Consider the following 6,595-nt stretch of genomic DNA (forward strand, 5'->3'; position numbering starts at 1 on the left):
CCACTTCAATTCTAAAAAAGGAGTAAGTTAACTTAATCGATTTGTATTGGGACACCATGAAGGAATTGTGGAGAACCCAGCATTTTTTACAGTGTGGCCAACACTTCTAGTGCATTGTGACAACTAATTTTCAGCTATACGCAACTTCCACACTATACTGTACATAAGTCTTTAATAGCCACAGCAATTTACAGATGATTAACATTTAGTACTCAATTTCCTATCAAAAATTTATCCGAACTAGTCTAATATATAAACACATATTACATGCTTTCTGTAGAGTAATTGTAAGAAGGAATGACAGTTTAAAAATAGACACATATTAAAAATATAGTGCAGCTTTAAAGTCGTTTATTTCTGAATCAAACAGAAAACCTGATTCTAACTGTAACAGAAAAAGCTCTATCACCTTAGCTTAATCCGAAACTTATAATACAAGAATGTGAAAGTCATATCATCCTGGTTATGCAAATGCCACTGAAATGGCACTCGGTTCATTTCAAGCAAAATGCAATTGAAGATCCCTTGAACGCCAAACTGAATTATGCAAAGTGAAAATCCTTCACATATTGCAGTTTATGATTATTTTGATTAAATCTCTCTGCATGAGAAACAAATTCAATTTTCCTCAATACTCACAAGAGAAGCTCTGAGAACTGGAAAATGAGTGATACGCAAGGTTAACACTTTAATGTCTTTTTTTGATGCTTTGTTAGTGGATGGTGTGTGTTTTTTCTTTATTTTCTTCATTCTCTGCAGTTTAACCTTTCGTCTCTGTGCTTGTCGATCAGCTCTTCATGTTAAGAGACTGAAGAAACTGACCTTTGGTTTTGACAGACAGATGAGCTCTATCTAAGATTCACGCAGCCTGAGCTCAATACCAAATATTTAAAACAAAATGTCAGAATTCAACACCGTGGTCATTATAATCTATATTATCTGTCACTGAGGAAATCTAAAACAAAGTGCAAGAACATGAATAGAGAGGCAGATTTTTGTTTGATTTTGACCGTTTATTTTTATTATTTTCAATCCAAATAAATAATACTGCAAAATGGCACTAAACTTTTAAGTTTCTTTCCTCTGTTGAACACGAAACAAGATATTCTGAACAATGTTGAAAAAAAGCAGCCACTGACATTTATTGTATGAACAAAAATACTGTGGAAATCAAAGGCTGGTTTCCAACATTCTTCAGAATATCTTCCTTTGTGAAGAACATAAACAGGTTTGGAACAAGTGGAGGAGGAGTAAAGGATGACAGAATGTTGATTTTGTGGTGAAGAGTTTTATAAAAGTTGTTTGTTTCATTGACTGAATAAATATGATAGAATAAATATGAATAATAGGAATAAATATTCATATGATCTGATTGATTTTCAGTTCAGCCAGCAGATTAGATTTTTTATGTATATAGCAAGAACAATACAAAAGGATTTAGGAGCTTAGAGGTATAAAATGGTTGCAAATAAAATATATATTTATATACCATGTATATAAATACACCACCACTCAGTAGCTTGCAGACTGGAGACCATGAACCCTGTTTGCTGTCTGACAGATTATTTTTTCCTGCATAATTTATGCAGTATTTGTGATACTAAATGGATCATTTTTTTTAAATATTCACAGTATCCACTGCTATAGATATTGAAAGCATTTTGGAAATAATATTTAGTCAAATAAACTACTATTAATTAACTGGCAAAACTCTTTCTCTAAAGGCAAATTTGTTTTACCATTGTTAGATTGTTTCTGTGATGATCATTTATGTCCACTAGATGGAAGCATAAGCAAGCTGCAAAAAACGAGTTCATGGATTGTTCTGACTTTTCACTCAGTGGTTCCAGTTTTACCCCACGTCTTAGTTTTGTTTTCTTTTGGTTGTTTTTTTTTTTTTTTTCAAATAAATGAATATGATAGTTTACTATGATTTACAGAAGAGACCCACTAAAATGTCGTTCAATATAATAATATATTTAAAAAATCTTGTCAGGAATATTTAAAATGAGAATAATTTAATAACATAAAAATATTCTAACTAACTGCCATTTTAAATATTTAAACTTTTCCACTGTCCTTCAATTGAAACTTTAAAATTGATTATTTTTTTGCATTTACTTGTTCATGGGGTAATTTATAAAAGTAAATAAAAACACTTTTGACAAATTTCTAGACATCTTTTATTCATCAGCACTTGACTCTCTAACACACTTTATACTTAATCATGTTCCTCTGATTTTCTATTACTAGCTATTTATTACCTTTTTGTCTACTTCCCTGTATTAAGAACTGAGTATTTTCATGTTATTTACATATGATTGTTAGTTTGTTGCTAAGTTTGCTTGCATTTTCCTAATTTGTAAGTCACTTTGGATAAAAGCTCTACATTTCATTTAATCATTTAGCAATCTAAAAGCATTGTCTTTGAATTGTGGGTTTTTAAACATGTAAACAATGTTCAGTATAATAAATAGTATTAATGTCTGAAAGCTAACTAGTAAAAAATGCATACATCTGAACTAAATCAAATTGACTAAATAGTTTCAGAATAACTATTTGGTTAGCTCTTCTTTGGTTTCAATGTAGGCTGCATGATCTCTGCAATTTGTTTAAATTTGTTAAGTGTTTGCCATGATTCATCTTGAGCTTCAAACAGAGGGTCCTGTACAGAGGATCAATGTCAAAAATGATTTGAGTTGTGCAAAGTCTTAAAAAAAACACTTTCAGTTCTTATCCAAGCATGACAGTCATTATCATAACAATCGATTATGAAATAACACTTTGATTTTCAGTAGCTTAATTGTGGACTTGACTGTATAACTGTGAAACTCCACACGAAAACATGTTTGTGCTCACGTGTTATTTATAGAGTCATTATGAAAAAAGACAGTCTGACTGAAATTATGTTGCCCCCAGAGAAGCAATTCCCTCGCAGAACACTTCTAGCTCCTTTAAAACAACCTAAATACATATGAAAAGAACGATTTTTATTGGGTCGAAATAATGATTGAGTGGGTCAGAAAGCATGACCACCTAGTGCCAGGTCATATAAAAGAACAGACTGTGCAAAAGCACCATAAATCCCTCTGCCTCTTGTAAATAGCTTTAATACACCCGAGGCGCCAAATCACTTGACCTGTGTTAGCCTTAGCGTTTGGGAACTTTCTGCTTGACTGAATGTTCCGGACCCACCCCCTCTCCTCCCATTCTCTTGCTGTCAGTCCAGGTAATAGTCAAGGCATAATTAGCAGCACGCTCACTTGACACTTATTTTGTCTGACTCCAACCTTGGGCCTACTTTGTGGACTTAATCAGGTTGTGAGCCTGAACAGCGCAGGCCTTCTTCTCCACTCCTATATTCACTGCAGATGGTGAAGGCGCCAAGATTTTTGTTTAATTTAACTGCCTATATTTGTGTGGTTATTCACTGTTGGAAGCTTCTATTTGCAGTATGTACAGTAACTACTTATAGCACGCTGTTAACAATTTTTGTAAATGACACAGTATATTTAACTGTAATATGAACTGTATTTTACTGCAGGACAGTTATGCAGTATGTTTTTGTATTTTAAAGTTGCTCTGTGAAAATTACTGTATATTTGCATATTGTATCTGTAAGATATACAATACTGTAAATACAAATAGAGCAAGAAATGGTGCTGTAGATGTAAACAGCATTCTTGCTGTATTTGATTTACATTAAGCTACTGTAGAGTACAGGAAGCTGTTAACAGTGTAGGTTTGTTCCCAATTCTTTAAAAGCAACTGCATTTTGTTAGTTGTTCTTTGTGTTGCTTTTCTGCGTTGACACCGTTTAATTTCAGCCCTACATCAAAGCAGTGTTAATGTCGTTGACAAAAAAAAATTGTCATAATTTTTATGACAAACAAGTTTCTACAGACGAAAAATAGATGAACACTAAATAAAAATTAAGTGATGATGACAACTATAATAAAAATATACTGACATTTTCATTGACTAATAAAAACGAGTCAAGAATGTGATTGAGTGACATTTTTTGGAAAATATCCAATCAGAATTAATCTTGGTGTGGGATGCATCACGCACACACCACATTTCAGAAGTAACTGGTACACAGTAGAGGCAGGATGCGATTACATCATCTTCCATAGGGGTGTCTGTCTATCAGATTAAACTATAATGAAGTGGCAACAGCTGATAAAAAGAAGATTCACGTTTGATGTCAAGACAAAAAAACGTAAACCGTATGGGGAGGACATAATTTATAAAAACAACATCTAAAGCAACATCAGCATGCCATAATCCCGAAATTCAGCGAAGGTAAACTCGGATCTTTTTTTATTTACCCGTGTGTGTGCTTTTGCTTAACTGAAACGGTAGCCTCTAGCTGACCTTTAGAGAATTGACGCTATTAGATTGTACATTAAAAGTTGTTACGTAAACAAGTTTTAAATTCATATCATCATCGCATTCGTTTTGGTGAGGCGTTTGCTCATTTGTTTCATTTTAGCTATGGCTACAGTTGAGCTAACTCGCGCTAGGTTCACGCGCTGTCTGCATCTGCCGCGATTGTCATGACAACAGTCATTTATCATGTACCTCTACCACAAAACAATTTATTTAGGACGTCATTCAGTGATGTGATTGTTTCTTACGATAACACATTATCATTTGCCAGTCATATGTCATTACTCTACTTATTTAATCAGTGGTATAGCTGAGCACCATGTACTGTAACATCAACTACAGCAGTAATACTGCTATACACTATTGCTATACACTGACATTCCAAAGTGGACTATTTTAAGCCCTTTAAAAGATTTAATGGCTTTAAAATAAAAGGTTTGATAAATAATTGCACACTCCTGCATTTTCAGATGACCACTGTTCTTACATGTGGATTGATTGCCTACACATAATTTTACATATTACTTATGATATAATTAAACAATACATATCAAATTTTTGGTCTTAAATGGAAAAGCCATTTCCATATTTTAATTAGACTGTTTTATTGAATTTTAAGGTAGAATATTTTGTATAAATAAATGTATACAATATTTAATTAAATTACACTTAAATTAAACCAAATATATTTTAGTAAACTAAATTTTAAGTAGATTTAGTCGACTAAAATCTTATCAAATTTAGTCGACTGAAACTAGACTGAAACTAAAATGATTCAGAGGACTAAAATAAGACTAAAACTAAAATGCAATTTTAGTCAAAAGACTAAGAAAAAAACTAAATCAAAATTTGCTCTCAGAATTAACACAGCACCAAAGAAATCAATATTTCACCTTACTTACAAATGTAATTTCATGGTGTGATGCACTTAATATCACCATGTAGCACAAAATAATGGCAAAAATGTATTTCTTTGTGAGTCACATATGGGTTGCAAGCCAAAACAAACACACACAAACAGCACAAGTGTTGGCTGATTCCCAAAACAAATTACTCTTGAGGCAGGTTGATGTTTTGGAGAATCAAAAACATACACCTCAACCAGTATTGCGCAATTTCAACTAGAAACCAGAGTAGAACGCCGATTCCTGAATCAAATGATTCTTATAAGTCTATTTGCTTTGGTAAATCGTAACATAAGGTGTGACCTTGGTAGCCAACTCCCAAATCAAAAGTATCTCATGGCTCATTTCATTTTGGTGAATTAAAACATTAAAGCTTGACCAGACAATTCCTGAATCAAATGATTCTCATGGGCCAGTCGTACTTAGTAAATCAAAAACATACGATTTTACCAAAGTAGCGCAATTTCCAAATGATTCTTATGAATCAGATCTTTCACATGAGTCATGAGAAGAGTATGTATTTTATTGTATTATTGTATTTTAAAGTTGCACTGTTAAAAGTCCTGTATATTTGCATATTGTGTATGTAAGATATACAATACTGTAAATACAAATAGAGCAAAAAATGGCGCTGTAGATGTAAATACTGTAATTGATTTACAGTAAGTTACTGGCGAACTGCTGCAAGTAAGTTACTGTAGACTCTACAGGAAATTGTTAACAGTGTAGGTTTGTTCCAAATACTTTAAATGCATATTTTCAGTGTTGTCCAGTGTTGTACAATTATAAAAACAAATGTTCAACTAGCAACCAGAGTAGTACACCAATTCCTGAATCAAATGGTTCTTAGGAGTCTGTTCTCTTTGGTAAATCAAAACATACAGTGTCACCCAAGTAGCCTATTCTTAAATCAAACGAATCTCATGGATCATTTCTATTTGGTGAATCTAAAACACAGAACTTGACCAGACAATTCCTGAATCAAATGATGGGCCGTTCAGACTTAGTAAATCAAAAACATACGATTTTACCAAACTAATTAAATTACCAAACTAAATTGAATGATTAAATTGACAAAAATAAACAACCTAAATTAAAAGCAACGGTAAAAAGTTGAATCTTCAGAAATTTTTAAAACAGTCTAGAGAAGCCGCATTCCGGATGCTGATGGGTAGACCATTTCATAGCTTAGGCGCACTGTACGCAAAAGCTTTACCACCCATGGTCTTAAGTTTACAGCGTGGCTGATACAGGGTGAATCCAGATGCAGAACCAAGACTGCGGGTGGGAGTGGCAAG

The sequence above is a fragment of the Danio aesculapii genome, chromosome 23, assembly GCF_903798145.1.
Source record: "Danio aesculapii chromosome 23, fDanAes4.1, whole genome shotgun sequence".
Taxonomy (NCBI): Eukaryota; Metazoa; Chordata; class Actinopteri; order Cypriniformes; family Danionidae; genus Danio; species Danio aesculapii.